The sequence below is a fragment of the Filicampus tigris genome, chromosome 11, assembly GCF_054856515.1.
Source record: "Filicampus tigris isolate MCC_2025a chromosome 11, RoL_Ftig_1.0, whole genome shotgun sequence".
Taxonomy (NCBI): Eukaryota; Metazoa; Chordata; class Actinopteri; order Syngnathiformes; family Syngnathidae; genus Filicampus; species Filicampus tigris.
This window is the reverse complement of record NC_141227.1, coordinates 16521338-16545625: the sequence shown is the minus strand read 5'-3', so window position 1 is coordinate 16545625 and position 24288 is coordinate 16521338. Positions and strand designations below refer to the sequence as shown.

General features: G+C 39.4%; 1 long non-coding RNA gene across 5 annotated transcripts in view; it reads left to right on the top strand.

Annotated features, from left to right (window-relative positions):
* Positions 1-24288, top strand: part of LOC147139941 (uncharacterized) — a 396230-nt gene that overhangs the window by 137896 nt on the left and 234046 nt on the right. For all 5 annotated transcript variants that reach the window (XR_015088785.1, XR_015088783.1, XR_015088784.1 and 2 more), the window contains one exon: positions 4303-4353. This is a non-coding gene — a long non-coding RNA (uncharacterized LOC147139941). The remainder of the gene's footprint in view (positions 1-4302; positions 4354-24288) is intronic.

Below are 24288 nucleotides of genomic sequence, written 5' to 3'. Positions count from 1 at the left end.
CTCAAAAGGAGGATAATGTGAGACATTTGCGGGAATGTTCGCTCACAAAGAGCTCACTTCAAGTGGCGCAAGTTACAAACTACAATATTTTGTCACTCTACTCGAGTTGCTTAACGTACTTGATAACAGTGGAACCTTGGATTTCATGATTAATCCATTCCAGAAAAACGGATTAAAACACAGTCATATGAATTTCACATAGGGAATAAGGTAAATCCATTAAATCCGTTCTCGACACCCAAAATTATATTCAAATAAATACATTTTACACAGCATTTCTATAGCTTTACATACAATAGTGTGTGAAATAACGAATGAAGTGGCTAAATGAACATTTGTGATCACACTTACATTTTTATACAGCAGGGATGTGCTTTCTTGAATTCTGTTGTGTTTCTTGCCTTCTTTATGGCAAATGGCTGGCACGCAGAAAATGTCATTCCGCGTGTCAATGGCAAGGCATATTTCCATGGTGTAAGCTTATATTAACAATTCACAGCAATAACAAGCCTCCCAGTCGGCTCAGACAGTCTCACAAGTCTGCATAAGATCCTGTCAAAAATTGCGCCCTCAAAATAAAAGCACACCAGTATAATAACAGTTTCGGCACATTTGGTCCGTTGATGGCTTAATTAGGAGTCGCAGTCAAAGTATTTTGTTTTTGTTTATTGAGTGTGACTGTTAAATGAATCACCATGTGGCCCAAGAAAGTGTAGAGAATATTTTATTATACTGTGTGCTTTTTTATTTTGAAGATCTGACCTTCGACAGGATGTTTTACAGTGTTGCCTGAGTGTTGCTGAGCCGACAAGGAGGACTATTGCCTTGAGTTGTAAATAAAAGCTTGCATTGTGGAATAATCCTTGCCGTCTGTTGAACTATTTAAACACAACTTACGAAATGCTCGAGCTGAACATGCATCGAATTTTGGGAAATATATGACAAAAAAATTAATGGATGTACAAAAACTACAACAAAGTGTAGACCAAAAAAACATTGGAAAAAAGCAAATCGTACAAAAACGAGGGCATTCTCATCTAGGTCCAACGAGTTCCACTGTATTCATTTTCTGATGATATTTTACTTTAACTCCCGACATCCCGACATGAAGCAAGACATTCCCCTAAACTCAGCTACAACTCACTCGTTCGCCAAACAACACATTTTTCCACTCACAGCAGTCAAACATTGTTACTCACAACTAGGTAAGTCACTTACTCACCCAAAACAGTTCCTTGCTCACATTTAGCTTATTTATCACTCATTATTATTCATTCACTCATTCAAAACTTTAACTCACTCACAAATGACTAAGTTGCTCACTTACAACTAAGTCACTCACATAAACAATGACTAAATCACTTCTATCACAGCTCTGCAACTCACTCACTGTGTGATCAAAACTCACTCACTCACCCACCCATCACAACTAGCTCACTCAAAGGCTAACCACTCACTCCCTCACTCACTCACTCACTCACTCACTCACTCACTCACTCACTCACTCACTCTTACGCCTTCTGCTTCCATTCATTCCAATCAGAACGCAACAACGGCCGCTACCACTACGCACTTTAAACCACAAATGGCAGCTCCCTGTTTGTGGCGAACTTTTCTGTGTTTTTGACTTTGTTGTTGTTGTATTTCTTTCCCGCTACAAAACTGCACAAAAGTGTTTGGGAGCTGTCGCTGTTGTGCTTGAATTATTCTCGGCTGAGGCCAATTAAGTATTCGCAGTCAATGGGGCACCAAAGTGTTTCTTTGCCTCGAATGTGGATGCTGCTCTTCAGTTTACTCGCCTCACTTTCTCCTCAATTGTTCCATTACGTGAACAAAGCTTCTCTGCAGGAGACAGCATTTCCCCCACACCTTTTTTCTCCCTCCGCCTGCAGGTGTAGAAATGATTTTACGACAAACCGCTGACTAGTGCTGAAGGTGCCGATCCCTGCCGATGTGCCGTAGCTCGACGGGGCTTTGAAGCGGTCAAATGCGTTCTCATTTTTATTCTTGTTCAGTATTTTGCATACGCTTGAACCCATGTGGGCTTTTTGTAATGTCTGCTGCGATGAAGAAAAACAAGTTTTAAATTTATGGTAATGTGCATCTCGCGTCCAATGCAAATGTGGGTCTTTTGATTTTTCAATAGCACCACAGTAAACCGTCTTTGTGCATTACATCAACTGGTTGCGTGAAGGGCCACTCGTAGCCTAGCATTGTGCTATTGTGAGAGAAATCCTTGTTGTTATTTTTCATATCTGTTTTAAAATAGTTTCTGGAAAAGGATATCAAAGACAAGACCAAGAAAAAACAACAATGCCATGGTAAATTTTCCCACCATTACACTTGTGTAGACTCACAACTAACTCATTCACTCGCTTACTCAAAACTAACTTGTAACTCAGTTACTCACTCAGTGACTCACAACTGACTCATTTTACTTGCTCAGACACAACTAATTCACTTGTTCACACGTCACACAAAAACATAGCCGCCAGTTGAAAAATAATTCATTCACTCCCTCATTGAAATATAACTCATTCACTCACTCACCCAAAACGCACTAATTTACATCGCACTCGCAACTCACTAACTCAGCCTCTCATTCAGAGTTCACTTGCTCACTCACAATTAAGTTACTTAACACTGGCTGATATATTCACTTGCTCACTCACATCTCACTCATTCACTCGCTTATTCACAACTGACATACAACTGATTAACTCACCTACTCACTATTCACTCTAAACTATGTACGACTGATAACTGACTCATTTACTTGTCCCATCACAATTAAACCATTCACTTGCTCATTCACAAATAAACTCGCTAACTCAGTCACTCATTCATAACTTACAAATCAAAAACAGTCCTTTACTCTTTTACTCACAAACTACTCATTAACTTCCTCATTTACCAGTGATTCAGATTTCACTCACTCATTATTAAGTCATTCACTTGTTCACTCACATCTTAGTAATTTAGTTGCTCACAATAAACTACCTCCCTCCCTCAAACATTACTCACACACTCACTCACAACTCACTAACTTCACTCGCTCACTCAATACTATCTTGCTCATGTGCTCACCCACAACTCATTTACTGACTCACAACAAATTGCTCAAAATGAACTAACTTCCTCAAAATGACTCGCACACCCAACTCACTAACCCGTTCACCCACTCACTACTAACTCATTCAGTTGCTGACCCACACCTCAGTCATCAATTTGATCAACCTATTGATCACCTCGCAACTCACTAAATCAGTCACTCACTCAAAATTACTCACTTGCTCACTCACAACTAAGAAACTCACGTAATCACCCGCTAACTCACTTAGTTGCCTTGTCAAAAGTTTACTTGCTCACTGACAACTTACACATTCCTCAACACTGACTGACTTACTCATTCGCTCGTGCAAAACTAAAATCAATTGTTCACTCATTCACTCATTCACTCACTCACTCACTCACTCACTCACTCACTCACTCACTCACTCACTCACTCACAACAACTACGCCCATTAGAACAGATTCCGATGCTGTCCAAATTGGCTTTTTAGGAATTCTGGGGTGCACTGTCTGAGCAAATATGTCTCTCTGAACGCCGCCATGACAACAAGCGCAAAAGCGATCCGAGCCGTGAGCTGCAGGCTTCAATTAGCTCGTCGCCCGTCGCCGAATCCAAACTTGGGGCAATTGTCAGCTGTCGCACCCCCGCAGCTCTCGGCGGGATTCCTCCGAGGTGTTTTCCTTCACCAACGGAGGCTCGGAGGGGAAAGTGCTTTTGTTTACATTGAGATTTCCAATCCCCTTTGAAAACAAGCGCGGGTAATTAAAGATTTAATCATTTTTTGCTCATGTAAACACCCAATCACTTCGGAAGCAAACATTTAAACATTTACACTCGTGTTGGTTTTGTAGCAACGCGTTGAATATGCCACCCCTGAAATATCCGTCCACATCATCAACTTGGTGTCGATGGTTAATGTGTTTTCTTTTACTTGAAAGAAACACAAGCCGCACCCCCACCCCCCACCCCCTAACCAGACGCAGGCTAAAGAAGCCCACACACTCTTTATTTACTCGGCATCACTCTTCTCAGCAGGGCTGCTCTGCTCGTCCATCTCCCGTCGTTATCTTATCGCTGACTGCTGACTGAGTGCACATGTCTGAGTAAGGCGCCGATAAGAAGATGTGACGGAGGAAACGCAGACTCTCTCACTAGCGAACACTCCCTGTCTGGCCTTTGCTGCTGTGTTGATTTAACATTTTATTTTGTTGTTTTTGTCTGTTTGTTAGGTGAGAAGTTACAAAGTTCAACTGGTGACCTTGCTCTGCATCACTCAAAAGGTACTGACATTTTCTTTTCATACTTCCCAGTTACAGTATCTCTTCAAGCTATAAAAACAGCATTAACAAAATCTGTAAATGTGAATACAGTGATACCTGTACTTAGAAGTGCCCCAACTTATACGTTTTTCGATTTATGAGCCTCTGCTTTTTTAGTGCCACTATCACCAAAGCAATTTCAGCTGTTTAGTGAATAGAACTTTAAGCCAACCCCACAACTACAAAATGAAAACACTCACAAGGAGCATGCCAGCAGATGCTAACTGGCTAAATGGCCATAACTTCTCATATACAAAATGACAACACTCGCAGAGATCATTGCCCATACATTAGTTCATTCAGTGAGTGAGGTGAAGTGAAAAAACAGCAGAGTCTCACTCGACGATGCATTTCAGCTGTTTATTGATTGGGAGATGCAACCACTCACACAAATAGAAAATGAAAACACTCACAAGGAGCATGGAGTAAGCGTTAACTGCCTGGAAAATGGCTAACGGGAACTGGACATGGAGATATTGAGATCACACACCAGGCCAAACAAACGCACGTCACTACACAAATGTGCGTTGATTTGCATTTGACTTTAATGCCAATTAAAGTTAACATCTGCAGGGGGAGAACATTTGCAAATTCAAAGAAAATGGCATAGCCATGTTTCAAGTATAGGACATCTTTGTTATTTGTTTTCAGGACACAGCTTTTAACTTTTTTTTTCTTGTTTGTGTGCGTGGCTTGTTCATAGCTACTCACAGTTTTAATTTATGTTTATTATTATATGTATTCAAATCATTATTTTTTATTCTTTTGGCACATCAATAATCACACTGGTGGAAACAAATTGCAAGATTAAAATGTTTCATAGACAATAGTAAGAGACATGAGCAAAAAAGAACCCCCCCCCCCACACACACACACACACACATGCATACACGCAATATTAGTATTGGTCTTCATAATGTTAATTTCATTACATAGTCTGAATGTTCAATTTGTGTGTAAGGGCACATATTGCATTGTGCATTTATGTCAAGTCTCCCGTCCGTTATCTGACGATTTAAAAGTCCAATACAATCGGCAACCTCATCAATAAGAGTCAATACATGATCAATTCCCCTAATGAGAAAACAGTTATTATCAATCCCCAGGCACAAATGAGCAATTTTGTGTTTAATGATAAGAGCAAGCTCTGTATCCGTGTTGCTTTTTTTTTTTTTTTTTTTTTTTTTTTGGGGGGGGTAGGCGTAACGTGTTCCCTCCAGGCGACAATTAGCGCTCAATGAGCGCTCGCATGGCGGGCTCCGGGGACAATTAGCATGCGTTGTGAGTAAGCGACTTGTCATATTTTGTAGCACACAATAAGACCAACACAAACCACCCACTGTTGAATGCCTTGAAAAATGACACCGCCGCAGAGTATGTACAGATTAAATGAAAGTCTCAAATAAATGACTGCAAGCGCTCCCAAACTATGAAGTTTAATCTGTTGTGTGACTGTGCTCCAAACTCAAATTGCGAGTTAGGTAGGGCTCGACTGTAGTTTTAAGTTGTAGTACCACTAATCAACACTAGATGCCAGATATTCTTAGTTGCACTTAAACTGAGTCTTATACTGCCCGTGAGTAGGACTAATTTTTTTTAGCAGATTTGGAAAAAATATGCAGGACATACATTGTATCTCAGTAATATTACAATTTTGAGTGAGTTTATTTTTGTGAAAAAATTTACAAAATGACTTCTTGCACTTAATGTTGGTTTCTTGTTCAGCAGTTTTGTGCAGTCCTTGAATGGTATTTTTTTTTCTAAGCAAGAGATCCCTTTGCAGTGGAATAAAAGTACTGTTTGTGTTTTCTGTTGTTGTTTACTTCAAAGCCTTTGTTGTTGGGTTAGGATCTTTCATACATGCATTGAAACATGTATTATAAAAAATGAACATATTAAGAGCCTGTACTTCGGATGTATGCACGTATGTCTTTCGTCCTTATTAAAATAGCATTTTTCTCATACATCTGGTTAGGAAGTGCGTGGTCCTGTGTGTGCCCCCCAGTAGCACAGATAAAAATTTGTGACCCCCGCCATCATTTAAGTTGTCCATCCCTGTCGTAGAAGAACAAGCCAGTTATAGTCACCAGAACGGCATCCGAGCATCTTACTGGCCTCTCAGTGCATTCTGGCCCAAGAAAAGAAGTGTTTACAAGCTCCTGTTGCATTCTAGAATGTTTTTATAGTGCTTTAACAAAAACACAAGGACAATCCGACTGGATACACAGAGTGTTTGACATTTCGATTTTTTAAAAACTTTTTTGTTTGTCCCTGAAAATGAATCTTGGCCAGTACTATTGGTTTCCTCCAAGAGTTTCACAGTGTTCCGGAATGAGCGCCGATGATTAGCATTCATCCCCCTCGCCGCGACCAGCCACTGTGAGAAAATGTCAGACCGCCGTCTCGGTAAAAGGTAAAATGTCAGGAATGCTACGCTGGTGTCATTTGGAAAATTCCAATGTGAGCAGCTTGATGTTGTTTTTTCAAGCCTGCCCTCATTGTATGTGAGGACAGCGAACACACCACCAGACATATACAGAATTAGCGTTTGTCTTCTTTGTCTTGGGTCATCATGGAGATGTGTGGGTGGTGTTATTGATCTGATTGTTTTGATCTACTCTAGTCAATTAGTGCTTTTAGATACTGTATGTATGCGTGTGTTTGTTTGTTTATTTTGCGTGTGTGCTTGCAGGAGTATTTGTTCTTGTACATATGTTCTCGTTTGTGCGTTCTTTTGTCTGTTCGCATTTATGTTCATACTGCACATAAACAGTATATGCACGTGTGTGTGTTCGCCTCTGCATGTGTGTGTGCTCATTGTGTGTGTGTTTGCATGTTTCTTTGTGTATGTGGCTGTCTGTTCTTATACATACTGTGTTTGAGTGTGTTCTTGTGTTCACGTTTAAGTATGTGTGTGTTTTTTTTTGTAATTTTTTTTGTGTGTACGAGGGTTGCATAACCAGGTCTCTGTCTCTTGAAGACCATACATACATGCATACACACCTTCACACACACGCACAGCTTCACTCTATGAAATCAATTTATCCTGCCAGGAAGACATTGGATTTGTGCCGATGGAATCTACAGCAAAATCGGGGTCAGTGCTTCTTTAAATTCTATCCCCGGGACAACTTATTTTGGAGTCAGGAAATATAGTCTGCATGCACAAAGTTGATAATTTTGTATGCCAATATTGTTGTTGTAAAATATGTATTTTCATTGGCTCAGACAACTGTTGCTGCATCTGTATGTATGGAAATGCAGCTTATCTCTTACATACTGCTCTGGTCAAATATGACCAATTTTGACATTTGACAGCAATAAAAATATCCTAAATGTAATTCTTTCACCCTGAACTTTGATAACTTTTTGCCAGTGACCCCAAATAAAAGAAATGTATATATTTTGCACAGGTGCTGAACCGGGTCAAATTTGACCTGTGTCAACTGAAACGCATTTTAGATTTACCATCGTGTATTAAATCAAGAAAAAAGCATGTTCAAAAGAGAGCTTGAAACTGCCCAGTGGACTGTGTGTGTTTCCACCACAGGTTCCCGGTGAATCATGCACCTGTTGGTCTTTGAAGGGTTATGGTGGAGTCAAAATTGACCGGGATCATTGACACTTGTTTCACCCTCGGGCCATGTCTATCTTAACAAGACACACAAAAAATTGTCAAGGACCCATGCCCGAAATTGAACAGGATGTCTCTCGTTTTGGCTTAAAGAAGCCATTTTGGGTGAATTCCATTCAGCATCGGGACTTTTGGCCTTGGTTGAGGTCTGCACTTCCAAGTGAGTGCCATTGGAGTTCATGTATTCAATCCTTGGCCCTCTTTGCTTGAGTCCCTTATAGAGTGTGCATAAAAAAATATGTGCACTGAGAGAGAAGTGAGGAGGCGAATGAGTGCAAAGGATGTGACAAGAATGTGTGTGTGTTAGGGGGTTGCGGTGGTTGTCGTGTTGCGGGGATGGCGAGAGATGCCGGCATCTCAGAGACGGACGGACGGAGGGAGAAGTTGAGATGCGGTGTTGAATCGAAGCTCGGGCCTCCCTCGCTGGCTTGTTAATCTCCGAGGACTTGACATTTGAAAACCTTCCTTCCTCCTCCTCTTCCTCCTCTTCCTCGCTTCCTCTCAACTCACTGATGTGTGTAAATCCAGCAGTGAATAGACTGGAATTTCTCCACCGCTCTAAATCCCCTCCTCTCAAACCAGGAACTATTCCTCTAACTGCACATTCAAAGATGGACTTGCCGTAGAGATTTTGTGCGGCAGCTACCAAATTTACACCACAAATGCCAGCCAGATGGGCAACGTTAAACTGAGAAGAGTGTGACTTTTCGTCACTCTGTTTGGGTGAAGCATTGTGGCAGTTTGATAACTGCCCATAAAACATGATCCCTTCTTGAAATTCAGCCAACCCAGGAATTTTTTTTTAACTCAGCAACTTTACATTTTGTAGGCAGCTTTATCATGACTACATCCACAAAAAAATGTGTCCAAAAGCTTTGCCTGAAAAAACAAGAAGTCTGCCGCCATGGTTTGAGTGGCTCATGGTGGCCATTACCGGGTCCTTCAAAAACGAACAGCTCCTGAAGCCAGTTTAACTTTCCTATGTGAAACTTGGTAAGCAGCTCTATCATGAGTAGCCCCACAAAAAAGGCTCAAAATGTCATGCCAGATAAAACTGAATGTCTGTCATCTTGGTTTCAACAGGTCATGTTGGCCATTATTGGTTCCTGCCCCCGAAGCCAGATTAACTTTGCAATTTGACACTTGGTAGACAACTCTATAATGATTAGACCCACAAAAACAGTTGGAAGAATCATGGCTGAAAAGACACTGGAAGTATGCCATGTTCGTTTGAAAAATAGTTTCAGAGTCATGTATGGCCATGTTTGGGCATCTTTAAAAGACAAGCTTGTTGGAGGTGTTTTATCCCATGGCTATTGATTTTGAATCATGTGTACTAGACAGATAATGTTATTTTCAACACATTGTAATTTTATTGTTTCCCATAATAAAACATTATTTTCATTTCAAAATTCCGCCCCTGAAGCCAGTTTCATTTAGCAACATCTACTTTGGTCCATCCTGAATAGGCCCACAGAAAAGTCTCTGAAAGCCATGCCTGAAAAGACAGAAATCTGCCATTTTGCTTTGAAGTGGCCATTCTAGGGCCATTGAAATGAAGTAACTTCTGCTCCGATGCTTTGATTTGCTTTCTGTATTTCCTCGCGAATAGAGGTGAAGACGGACAAGTAGGTCATCAGAGGTTACTCTTTCTAAATAAAAGGCCATGCCTCAAAAGACACAGGAAATATGTCATTTTAGTTTCAAGCGGCCAATTTAGGGCAAGATTGGCAAATTTGCAAATATAGAAAACAGAAAGTCTGGCATCTTGCATTCAAGCAGCCATGTTAGTCCGAACAACTCTAAACTCCAAAAAGTTGGAAATGGCCTTTTGACACATACAGAACAAGGATTTTGCTTCTATATCCTCCAATCAGCAGCAGCCCTTTCCTCTTTTCACACGCAGGTTGTGTTTCTGGTAGCTCGCAAACCCGGGGGCCCAAACAGAAACACACACACACACACACACACACGCTGTCATGTTCAATGGCCGCCAGCAGCAGCAGGTGAGTTTGTGCTGAGTCACTGCAAGTGACGTGGCTGTCCGCTCGCATCGCGGCCGCTCGCAAATATGACACGCCGAGACGCAGTGTTCGCTGGGAACAAGCGACAGGGCTAAACCAAGTAGACAAGCGCTCTTCCAAGTATGTGCGTGGAGAACAGAACACTGTTTGTGTGTGTGGTTAAATAGCGTCGTTATCCACCCCATAGATGGCCCAATGATGACGATAGTAACGACTTTTAATGCTGCAATGTTATGTTCTTATTGCTGCTATCAGTGCAAATGAATCGGAGTCAAAGCTCAAGCTGACACTTTCTGCCCATTTCAAGTCAATTTTTAACAAGTGTAGAGCACTTGTATGCTCCTCTTTATAAACTAGATGGGACATTTTGATTGATTGATTGATTGTCTTTTAAAGCGGAAATCAACCCAAACATATTTTTTTTACAAGAATATGTTCCCAGCAGGCCTATTAGTTGAAACACTGCATTCTGATTAATATTGTCTTTGTGGTTAAGCAGCAAAATCAACCCCTTTTTAGCCATCTCATTGGCGGCCATTTTGTCACTTCTGTCGACTGAAAATGACATCACAGTGGCTCACGGCTGACCTGTTTTCTGAAGCTGAGCCGTGATTGGTCGTTACCTGAGCCCTGAGCAGTTGTGATGTCATTTTCAGTCGACAGAAGTGACAAAATGGCCGCCCCCTGAGATGGCTAAAAAGGGGTGGATTTTGATGCTTAACTCATATTCCACAAACACAATATTAATCAGAATGACTTGTTTCAACTAGTGGGCTTGCATAGAAAATATTCTTGAAAAAAATATGTCTGGATTAACTGGCACTTTAAGTGATTTATCAATAAGTTTCCGTAAAACATGCAGGGTCATTTTAGCCGTTCCAAGTCAGGACTCCCCAAATAAATGGGAAGCACTATTGGCGTTGATGTATAATGATACAGTGATGACTTATTATAATACAGTTCATACGTGTCTGCTTCAATCCAAACTGTCCAACTCCCTGTTCAATATCAGGCCTGGGTCCTTGAGACTTTTTTGTTTGTCCTGTTATGAGAGACATAGCCACACAATTTTGTGTCGATTAGTGAAACCGGTGTTGAGTTTTGGAATCGGGGGAGTGTTTTGGAAACCCACAACATTCCTACATTTTCAGGGGATAAACGTGCCACTTTTGTCTCCTGGTGAAATAATATTCAGAAATAAATCAAGAGTCCTATCAAGTTTCTGATCATTATCATCAGTTAACATTTTTGATGTAAGATATAACAATGTTTTAAATAGCGGCATTAAGAATGTGTTTAGTTGACTATATAGACTAGCAAACAGCTGCTTCTTATCCGCTGTTTTTATCGTGGGTGTTGAATGTTGCTTATCAGCGGACACTTTGTAACCACAAAAATATCCAGCATAGACAACAAAGTTATCATCCTTGTCATAACAATGTCATCCTGTGGCTTCTTTCAATGTTTTTTTTTTCTGCCATGTTATTTAGTATGCGGCATGTACAAGCAAGCTGGTGTTGATTCAACATAATGACTAGTGAAGGTCACTCACACTGGTGATGCACTTCAGAGCATTAGATTTTGATTTGCTGCTAAACAAAAAAATGTCAGCTTAAATGCTTTCATGCTCTGTGGAAAAACACATGATTCTGATCCACTGGAACTCGGTAAACAATCACAATGCTATCCTCTGAAATGTGATAAATGGATTATGTGAAACAATTCCAGCTGAAGCTGTGAAAATATTGCCTAAAAAAATCTGTCTGAAAAAAAAAAAAAAGATTAATATTGTGTTATAATGTCAATGCTTCAAGGTCACTGACATTTAGAATGTATCAACACGTGTTCATTTTGTTCAACTGAGGTCAATATTGAAATCTAATCTGAACCATTTTTCTTACATTTTCTGCTTGAATTGCAACATTTCTCACGGGCAAAACCACTTGAGTCACAGTCTCTATCACAGTACAGTAGTTGATTAACTTATTTTTTTTCTTAGTTCTCAACCATCCATTGGCTAATGTTAGCCTAAATGTGGCTTTCCTCTTTATCATAAACTGAATCCTGTCAACAGGTGTAGGTTTTTGTTTTAGCCATTTTGTACTGAGACTTGAAAAATCCGTTCTTCCAAACTCTCCGAATTCCATTTCTGTGGCTCCTTGATTTTTCATGTTTGACACAAGTAGTCATGCTAATATTTGAATTGGGGTTAAGGATCCATTTTCGTCCATAGTTTGTTGAAATATTCTGGTTGAATTGAACATTTTTCCACATCCGCTATACTTTATGGTAAAAGATCAATCAAAGATGGATTGAAAGCTACCCAACAGCTAACAATAGCCCCCATGCGGCTTTCATCTTTTTAAAATATTCTTCCAACTGTTCAATCAGTAAATTCAGTGGCTTCTGGTTGGACCTGACCTGAGCTATGACTATTTTCCAGTCAATCTCATGAGTCAAAACCATTTATAAAACAAGGCTAGTGAGTCAGATTAACTTGCGCCCGCATGGCAACACATGCAAATGTAACGCAAACAAAGGGCCCCTGATACTCGCTCTGACGTGAAATGATGAAATAAGATGTGAATAATGGAATATGCCCAGCTCGCCCGGGCATTGTTTCATTCCCTGCACATATTACATCATCATCAAATCCCTCTATTGGATCACGTCGTGCGGCTGGCTCCAAATCAATTGGGAGCGCAAACAGGAACTGTGGTGTAAAGAGTATTAAAGTCGGCCTCTTCAGATGAACGTTGATGGCTGACTGTGCCACTAAATCCATCGCAGACTACGAGAGGATTGTGGCTTTACACGGTTGGTTATCTAAACACCACATGCTGCTTTATTTTTATTTTTTTTCGCTATTTTGAGACACATAGTATTGTATTTAAGTAGATGTACACATTATAGTGAGCGGGACAGGAAGGGAGGGAGGAAAGAGAAGTGGCAGTAAAACAGGCCAAAATCTAGAAATGGGATTTTGAGTTTTTCATTGCCCAGTTGGGAGTTTGAATCATGAGATGTTACCAATCATTAGCACATTTAGCTAATGATAACAGAAAAAATACATCTTATCTTTGTCTTTTTTTCAGACTAGACAGGGAGCCTACATAGTTTTTGACTTTACCTCTGTTTATTTATGTTTTTCTTTTTCATGTTGTCTCATCATCTGCGGAAGTTAAAAACAGCTTCTTTTTTTTTTTTGACAAAGGAGTAAAATGTACAGGCATCTATTTTCAAATGTAGGAAGTAGAAGTAAAAAGTCACGAGACCCTGTAAAATCTCCTTTAGTGCAGTAAAAAAGTATTTGCGCAGCACATCTCATTTATTTGCTGTTACATCTGTTTTTCTTTGCTCTTCCAAGCCTACCTTCATGTCTTCGTTTGACATGAGGGTCAAATTAAGAGAGCTCGCCTTCAGCTTGTTTGATATCAAATCAAAGCTTCTTGTTTTAGTGCATTGGTAGCACGTCGGAATACAAAGCAGGGCCACGTTAGGTCCATATTTTGCTACGTGGAACCGTCTAGCAAAGATTCATCCTAAAGTCCAAAGAGTGCAAGCAGCATAAAACCAACATCAACAGACCTTTGCTGTGGTCATCTTCACTCGTTACGTGGTTGACAGCCCATCCAAAGCAAATGAGGGCTTTTGAAGGCAAATAAATTGAGTGTTCTATCAAGAGTCAGGGATAGGGTTTTGACTAACTGTTTCGAGCCAGGGCTATGGTTTCAGATGAGGATTCCATCCTAGGGTAAGGGTTACATATAAGGCTTTATGTTTCAAGCTAGGGTTAGGGTTTCAAACAAGGGTTCGATTTAAAATAGAAGTTTCAATATGTGGTCAGAATTGCAAACACGGTTGGAGTTAACCTTGGTTAGGGTTTGAAACAAATGTCAGGATTTCATATTGTTTTTCTTGTCTAGGTTGAGATTTTAACCAAGGTTTCTACCCTCGGTTCAGGTTTCATACAAGGGCTAGAGTTTAAATTTGGGATTTACACCAGAAATAGGGTTCAAATTAGGGTTTCAAGACAGGGTTATGGTTTCAAACAAGGGTTAGGTTTCAATGTAAGGTCCAAAAGTAGGGTTCGGGTCTCAAATTTGGGTTTCAAGCTAGGGCTGGGGTTTGAAGTTAGGGGTATTGGCTAATTATAGGGTATAAAGGTAAGGCTTTAAACCTGGGTTAGGGGTTTAAAATTGTGAAACAACTATTATGATTTCATATCAGGTTCAGGCTTTCTAGTGACTTTCAAGCCTGATTTAGGTTCGAAAGCCAGGGTTATAATTTTAAGGCTTAGGGTTTCAAAGTAGGGCTGCAAGACGGCGTTAATGTTTGGAAGTAAGGCTTCAAGCCTGGTTTAGGGTTTCAAATTGGGGTGTCAAACAAGGTTTAGGATTTTACATTGCATGGTGAATTTAGGCAAATTCCTACAAATACTGACCCTGTCTTGGACCTAACTGTAACTCTACGTGTGTTTTATCAGTCGTGTGTGCATGTGTACTCCGAGCTATGGCTGACCTGAGGAGCCTCACTCAAACTTCACCCCCGAAAAATGTCCAATACCTGGCGAGTGATGTACGATATCAGCATGACCCATCGTTACCTCGGCCAAAGTGGACTTCACTCACTTCATCTGGGCGGGTTCCAGCATGCAAGACGTGTGAACGGTCAAGGGTGTGAGGCCAACTTCTCACTTGGAGGGAATGACATGCCACTTTCAAATATATGTGCTCACTTACATAACATTAGTAACAATAACTTCCTAAAGTTGGTCATATGAATATTAAAAAAACAAACATATAACAAAATGAAACGGTTTATGTAGTTGATAGTTTTCGTCAAAATCAATCAAAAATAGTTACATAAATGGTAAATAAAAATCATAGTTACTTAAATAATGTATTACTTTTCAAGTAAATCAAAATAAAAAACAAAATATAAAAAAAATAATTCATTGAATAATTCATTGTTGTTTTATTTCAATCAATCAAATGTACTCGATTAACTGTCGATTGCTCTAGTGGAGTTGGAAAAAAGTCATAAAATTAAACAAATCTAATCAATAAAAACACCAAATCAAATTTAAAATGTAAAATATTTTTTCAATCCATTATTTACACTGGTAAACAGCGAATTTTAATCTGCGGCTTTGTGTCTCTAAACATATTTTTGATGCTGATTCAAAAAAATGTAATTCTTTTTTCAGGTTTTTGAGATATTTGCATGTTTTGTTTTTAAGTTTGACCTTCAAAAGCTTGCGCAATATGCATTTTACCATGTGTTTTCATTTGTAGTTATTACGTTTCCCCGCCAAAAATTCCACCTGTTGCTGAACTCAACCCCTAATTCATAAATTTGACTAAATATATGACTGTTTGACTTATTATCTGATTGTTATTATATAATATGATCTTTATTGTTATGATGACCTGATGTGCGAGAGAGAAAAATGAGGGCGGATTCAGAATCAGCACAAAAAAAAAATGTAGAAAAGTGTACGTACATCTGATTGAATTTTTAGATATTTTGTGTAAATTCATGTATTTTTTCCAATAACCGTCCAAAATAAAAAAATATAGTTATATAATTTTTAAATCGATTGATCATAAATTTTCCTCACAGTTTATTAACTTTGTTTTAATACCATGAAACTTGTACAAATAATTACAATTACGGCAAACATTTCTCAGTAGTTTCTTTACAATAAAATTTAAAAATATAGACTAAAACTAATATGAGAAAATACTTGATTCATTGATTTGGTCATTTTAGTAAGTAATACCCAATTAGTAATTACTCAATTAAGTGAGTAGGTTAATTGACACAATCAATGCCGAAATGTCATCAAGACATACATGCTTATGAAACATAACAGATATATACAGTGTAAAAGACCATTATTTCATAATGGTGCTTTCAATATTGTGTAGTTATGTGCACAAACAGCAAAAATAATGAGCACTGCTGGCAAACAGACTGAGATACAATACAACAACTTGTTGACCTCGCCCACATTTTCCCAAGCATTTGTGCGCAAGTGGTGCTTGATTGCGCCGCCCCTCCAATAATTGCACCAACGACCCACTGCCGTGATTACAATCACGCTCTGCGCTGGCCACATCGTCTTCCTCCTGACCATCCTCTTCCTCTCTCGTCCACCACCATCAGCATGTGGTATGAATCACCCTAATGATAAAAGAGTCTGATGTACACACACACACTTAACATAGTCAAGCCATTGACAATGGCCTCCATGCTCTAATTCACTGGCCCTCCTCCAAGTGAGCTCACTATTCAACAGACATGTTTTCTTCTTCCTGCAAGGTCGCACTCGACTCTGCTTTTTTTTTTTTTTTTTTTTCCTTTCCAAATGGCTAATCCATACATGAAGAGAACTTAGATGCACTATGTTGGAAACATGAACGATGCTATTCATTTATTGGATACCCCAAAACGGGGGTTCACAAAACTTTGGCACTGAGTATCACATTCAAAAATACTTGGCTCCACCAAGTAACATTAGTCAAAGTGACATTTTATTCATTCAGTACATTCAGTGTTGCCAGCCACTGCTCAGTTTGACTATTGACACTTGTGCTTGAATATGAGAAAATAAAATATTTACTTGAGTAATGATGAATTTAAAATGTGACCTAACTAAATGTTTGAAAACAAATAGTTGTAAAATATTAAATGCAATTAACTACCCAGTAAAAACTGATCCAGGACATGGTTAGGGTTGGTGTTAGGAACCCACTAAAATACGATCCAGATTAGAGATAGGTTTTGGGTCAATGATACAAGGTTTGTACATAAACTGATTGAGGATAGTGTTTGTGACCCAGTAAAAGTGTTCCATGACATGGTTCGTAGTAGGGTGAGAGCTTTGCATCTTAGAGGATAGGGGTTAGAGTGCATGACCCAATTAAAAGGGACCCATATTAGGCTTAGGGACGCACAAAAAAACAAACCAAGACAGCGAGGGCTTGTGTTAGGGGTGAAATGTTTGACCAATAGAAATTTATCCTGGATATTATTAGTAATTGGAATTAGTGCCCCAATTAAAAAATGAACTACAACAGGTGTAGAGTTGGAGGTTTAGGATTTGCAACCTGTGAAAATGTTGTTAAACCTTAAGTTGACAAGACACAGGTACAAGTACTTTGAGAAAAATGAGGGATACGAGTTTATAAAACCTTTTATGCAAGGAGACAGTCAAAGACAACCTGGTGGCTGATTCTAAAGTGTCTTCCTATTTCTCCTTAGGCAAGGTCATACTGCATATATTACCATGAACGAGCAGTTGTCATCTGCTTCGCTCAACTGGTGCAATGTGATAATGCAATTTTAGAACGAGAAAGAGGAAAAAGTTCTGCTTTCTAATTCTCACAGTAAACAAAAGATGAAGTTATAATGAACAGAATACATTTTATGACTGCAAAGGCATACGTTTTTGTTTCAACCAAACACAATAAAACCGTTCCAGATTGGGTTTACAGGTTTGGATTTAAGGTTAACAATCCAATACAAACTACTGCAGGAGAGGTTTAAGACTTTGAGTTATGGTTTAGGGTTTACCGTCAGACAATGTTTTTTTTGTTGTTGTTGTTGTTGTTTTTTTTACAAGGATTTATAGATAAGCAAATATGTGGTACTTTCCATCCATCACTGCTCCTGATTGCTTTCACACATGGCAGAGGTAACCAGAAATACAGATGTCTCCCTCCTTCCTTCGGTGTCAGGGGTTACATTTAGCGAGCCAATGAAAACGTATCCACGACAGGGTTGGTGCGAGCTCCTCTGAAAGTAACAAGAAGAAACGGAACCCCCTCCTTCATGCAGCTCAGGTGTGGGAGCGTCCTCTGTAATGATGTACATCCCAAGCCTTATTCCGGAGACAGACACAGGTGATCAATCCTGCTTAAACTTTGTCCTTCCTCCTCTCTCGCCCAGACTCTCTCTGTGATGGACTGTCTCTCTCTCTCTCCATCGTGAGCCCCCCCATGCCCCCCTCCCTTACCTCACCTGCCCCCAACTCCATCTTCACCTCTGCGCCTCTCTCCATGCATCAGCTGCCCACTAATCACCCTTCCCTTCTCTCCTAAATCTCACTTTAGTTCCCATCCTCCCATCCTACCTCCATTTCCTCTCCATCTTAGCTGCCCTGTGTCTTTGTCTTCAAAATAGCTGAGGGTGTCGTTTGTTGACAGTTTAAAACTCTTGTTTCTGGAAACTTTCTGAACTTTAAGGCCCAAATTGCAAATGGGCTTCGCCTTCCCTATGCGAAACATGTCGCTCGCATGTCTACATCACGGTCAAGGGGTCTAGGTTGGAATCTTGAGTTTGCGTTAGAATTAGGGCTTATGGTTAATGACCCAATACAAACTGATCTGGGGCAAGGTGAAATGCAACAACCAGGACATTTTCTATGTATACACAGTACATACTGTATTCTATATTTAAAGAAAAAAAAGTTGGAGGGCTGTAGCACAACACGTTTTTCTGCTCACTTGAATGTTAAAGACATTTTTTTTATATATATATATATATATATATATATATACATTTTATATCCGATTTGCAAAGGTGTGACTGCAGGTTTTTATAGGATTAAAGAAATTCTGCTGCGTATTTGTCGATTCAGCCTTTTTGGGGCTGTAATAATCCCATGTGGGAAAACTTCTCAACTTTATTACTTGTTCTATATGAGCATCCCTGGTTATTATTATTATTATTTTCAAGGCCTGAGCCTGCAGTGTAAAAACCACCTTGGAATTGCTTTGCTTCTCCTTCACTTTTGTTCTTCATCAATTCAGATTTTGTGAGATTGATGAAGAAACGCAGCAAAATTGCCTGTGATATCTAATGTGGGTGGAGCATGGCAACATTTCAAACATTCACAATGAAAATGTGCAAGGAAAGTTTAAAAATATATACCCACACACCAGTTTGGTGAACAAACATGAACTTGGTTGGACATGTCTATCATAAATCTCATGCATGAAAATGTAATAGGAAGTCGGGCATTTTGGTTTGAACAAGGTTATTATAGTGAATGAAAACTAACACTAAAATTGAAAAAACATTTTCATTAACAAAATAAAATAAAAACGAAAATGCTATTTAAAAAAAGGAAAACAAACTTGCGTCTATAAAACCAACAAAAAATAACTATAATTTTAGTGAAAATGTCCTTCATTTTGTCTTTGTCAGTGATGAAATTTCAGGGTTAATTTTAAATATATGTATTTTAGTATTGCTGTACATCTGTAGCTTCAGAAAGTCAAACTGTTGTTTGAGAATTGTAGTTTGCTTTGCTTTACCATACTCAACAAATACTCCATATGTTAAAAAAACGAAAACTAATACTAAAACCAATAGAAACTAAACTAAAATGAAGCATTTTTGAGAAATAAAAACACATTTTCTCTAAAAATAAATTAAAACGAACTGATTTAAAAAAATAACAAAAGTCAAAATGAAATGAAAACTAACTAGAATGAAAAATACAAAACTATTATAATCCTGGTTTGAATTAACCATTTTTTCCTGAATTCCAGGGCTTTTATACTTTGTGGAGATCTGTAGTTTTCATAAATGAGCCCCAGTTGGACGATCCAAGACATCATTTTTGTTCATTTAATAATGGAATTTAATAATGCTTTTTTTTTTTTTTTCTTTTAGCTTTGTCTTTTACTTTGTCAAGTAAGCACCCATGCAGGTCACTGAAGGAGAGGAGATGTCTTTGTAACAAATGACAAAAGTGTCAGCGCCAGGAAATAGCTTGGTTAGACGTGTGTGTGCGTGTGCGTGCGTGTGTGTGTGTGTGTGTGTGTGTGTGCGTGGGTGTGTGTGTGCGTGCGTGTCAGAAAAAGTTGGCCATGCTTGATTACACTTGAGCCAGTCAGCTGCAGTCTGGCAGCGTTCGACCTTTCAGCCACAGATAAAGACACGACAGATGCAGGTGAAGCAGTCCACGTCCACCACTCACTCCGATCTCCAATTTGGGCCTTGAGCCTGACAGCTGCCCTTTATTTTCTCTTTTTATATCCTGACCTGGACAAAATATGATCTCAACACATTGATGAGCATCATTCTCACTGTGTATCAAAACCAATGGACATAAAAGGAGAAAATAAATGAGGTTTGCTACGTGAGTGTTGAGCCTCTCTCCGACACTGATTGCGTGCAAGCACAGTCATTAGAGACGAATACATCTGCATGTGTAATTTCCTTGAAATCATCGAAAAACACATTTCGGTCTGTGCTGCTGAGCGCTACTGATTTTACGGCTCATGTTTCTATCAGTGCACATTTGTTTTATATTTGCTTTGTGTTTCTTATGTCTTGCATTTGCAGTTGGGTGCTTGGGCCCTAAGATATCCAATGAAAGCAGCAAAGATGAAACTTTGTGCCAAATTCTAGCTGTGAAAACAAACTTTTGGATGTTTTTATTTATTGATTGATTGATTGATTTCTACACATTTTAAAACAGTTCCCAGCTATGTGCAATTCAAGAAAAAGACAAGAAACTGGCAGGCAAGCGGAGAAATAAGAACCATTATCAGACAAACAGCAGGGTTGCTGCTGGTGAGTTTCAGTTTGACTAATTGCGTACATTCTAAAGCTAATATGTTAACATGTGAAATGTTTCATATTTTGTAGTCTTAGTTTCATGTTACTTTAAATCAAATGTCAATGTGTTCATTGTACGCTACCCAAGCTATTTGCTTAGCCATTAGCTTGGCTTGTTAATGCTAATGCACTAAATGCTAACGTGTCAATGCTAAGTACCAGAACTGGGCATCGCATAACCGTCACAAAGTTCCCATCTGCGTATTTAGCCGACCCACGTGACCCCAGTCTGTCCCTCGCCGGCGACAGCCAATCGGCGTCGAGAACTTAATGTACACGTCACACACAGGTGCCGCACAAGCAGACACGCCGCCAAATAAAGAAAATGATCAAATAAAAACAACAGACACAAAAATAATATTGGGCACATCAATGCGTCTGTGGGACCGAAAGGTATATAACACAGTTTTTTCTTTTTTCTTTATTTAGCTGGATGTCAGGTGTGACGTAGTACCGGTTAAGTCTGTTCTTGACGCCGTTTGGCTGACTCGGACCGACTGGGACCACGTGGGTCAGCTAAATATGCAGACATCAACTTCGTGACGGTTAGGCGATGCCCAGCTCTGCTAAGTACCATATGGCCTGCAAATGTGATGACCTGAAGTCAAATTAGCAACATGATATTAGCTTAGTTTAGCATTTATTTCCGCCATGTTTTTTTTGTTTGTTGTTGTTTGGTTTGGTGAATGTCGATGCTATTTTTTGTTTATCTACTGTGAGGCAGCACTTCATTCACTAACTTCTGAATACCATCATTCATTTATCAATTATTTCTACAGAAGCTACTAAAAAGTCACCTCTCCCTTTTAAAACACAGCATAAAATAAGTTTTTGTAATGTATGTCAAGGTAGGATCTCTTTTCCTTTGATTTCCTAACAAGCAACAAGCACGCTTGTCTGTGCGTGTGTAGAGGCGATCGAGTTGATCGAGTGTTGTCGCTTTAGACCAGGAAATGAAAACCCGCCGTGTCCTAAAAAAAGATATAAATAAGAGCAAAGACGTGTAGCACGCCGTAGTGAAATATGCGGGATGAGGCCGAGACAACATTAGCTTGCGCTGAATTATTCATCCGACTCTAAAGCAGGACGGACCCTCGGAACATTTCTTTCTTGTATGCGACGTGTGTGCGTGTTTGTGTGTGTATGCTTGTATTTTCCTCGTGTGCTCTGGAGACGTTTGCTCCGTCTTCATTAATGAGACACACGCACAGTAGATCTCACGGCTACCCGGTGAACACAATGATGTCGAGTAACACAAACAGACAAGACACAAACAACCACCATGCACTTGACATGCCTTGTCTGCTGATTAGTCGTCGTTGCCATCTTAACTTATTCTGAGTTGTATTTGTGTGCCACTTCCTACTTGCGTTTTCAAAATAACAGCAAAACCCTGAAGGTTCAACACAATCAGCTTTTTTTTCCCCATAGGAAATGATGCTGCTACCAATAAGGCTTTGCTGGGATCTGTGTGAAAAATACACGTAGCTGTTTTGTTACGTGTGAATATAGTGATTGTTAAAGAGGCTAATAAAACACATCAGGGTGTCGGTTATAACACACAAAGAAATCCTCATGACAATTTTATATGTAACACCAGTCCTTACTTCACAGACTTTTCTGTGTGTTGTGTGAAAGAGACATTCCTATAAATGCCAGCTCTTTTGTTACGTCTGTGAATTTAGTGGAACCTCTGCGAAAAATGGTCATTCAATAATCTGTTATTAAGGACGAGGAGAACAGTTCTCAAGAAGTCATTAATACGTCAATTAATACCGAATTCTATGTTACACAAAATCAAATTTTTCTGGGTGTTGTGTGAAAGAGACTGGCCGATAAATATAGACTCTAGTTTTATGTATTTGAAATATTGCAGAAACTGTTTGAAAAAGACTCATGAAAGTGTCTCGCTTAACTTTGACAATGAGCAAAAACTTAAAAAAAAAAAAAAACAACAAAAAAAACAAACACTTTTAATGTGTCACACCAAATGCTACACTGCTGGTTCAACCTGTTACTTGGGTCGATTTGACCCAACTTTCTGGGTTGCTTTGTACAAAACAAACTTTTTTAAAAATAGAACAACCCCCAAAAATCTAATCAAATTGACCCAAGCAGTGGGTCGGTCCATTCTTTTTTTTTTTTTTTTAAGACCAAAATTGTGTTATTTTTGACCCATCAGTTCTAATGGTGTATGAGGATTTGTTTTGTTCTGTCTTAAAGAGTGAGGCTGATAAATGTGGCAACTGGTGTTATCATCCTGAGTTTAGCAGAAACTATGTGAAATCGATTAATAAAAGAGTTTAGATTGATGTTGATAACAAGAAAAAAAACAAAATCAGACTTTGCTGGATTCTGTGTGAAAGAGGCGTTAAACAATTTACTGTTACATTGGGTTGGATTTTTTTGTGACAATGGCCGAGTTTCACGAACAAGGATTTCCTCACTAAAAATGAAGGCTCTAATGTGAATATTCTTTAATGCGATAGATCCAGTTGTTTCCTTGACTGAATGTAAAGCTGGCTAATGAATGCCGAATGATGTTTAGTGGCAGCTCTCTTCCCGCAATCTCCGCTTGCGTCCGAGCGTCCTCATCTTCGAGGTACAAACACTCCATCGTCTCTCACGAGAGGGCGGATTTGGCGAAGGCGCATGAATAATTTGTATCTAATATCCCGTCTCCTCTCGGCTACATCAACACGCTCGCTCACCTCCCGCGGCCTTCCCATTCTCGCTCAATCTCACTCTTTTCTTCTTCTCTCACTCAATCTCGCTCTTTCTTCTCTGCCTCATTCTGTGGCCAAACACACTAACAGGCTTAGCCGTGAAATGGAAGCGTTTTGTCACTCAGGTCTCAGGCCGCAGTCAATTTATTTGCATTGAAAAGCTGCCGAAATTCATGACGGACGTTTTGCCTGAGAAGATTAACGTTAAATTATTTATTTAACCTTTGATTATACGGGTAAAGAAATTAAGAACTGATTCTCATTTGCATTTTTGTCACTGTACTGTGAAACAAAGCGAAATTAAAGCAAATACAAATGCAGAGCTAACAAACTGAAAGCGTGACATTACGTGATGCGTGACATTACCTCGTGGCACATGGTGAACAAATGCAGCTAAAAACTGATCCCGCGATCATGTACAGTATCCCTCATGATCTTTTTATTCGATGCAATGTTTCCAAACTTTTGGGTCGCAAAATTGAAAAGATCAGACAATAGTTGTGCAGGTTTTGGGAGAGGTTAATGAAGGGATGGATGGATGAATGGATGTGTGAGTGAGTGGATGAATGGGTGAGTAAATGCACTGTATAGGATCGTACAATTCTTTTTTGTGGGCTGAATAAATAAAAGCATGGGCAGATGATACGGATGGACGGATGATGGATGCAGTAATTGAGAGTGGAGCAGTGTGTGCGCGCGCCTGTGTATTATGTGCAACAGAGGCGAGGAGAAGCTTTTTGCAAGCTGACACAGAGACATCACAGTTTCCCTTCACACTTGTTGCAATGTGCGTGTGTTACGTGCGTGCATGTGTGTTCCACCACTCTCCTTTATTTTCCTCCAATATGGTCACTATACCTTCATCTTGTTCTGT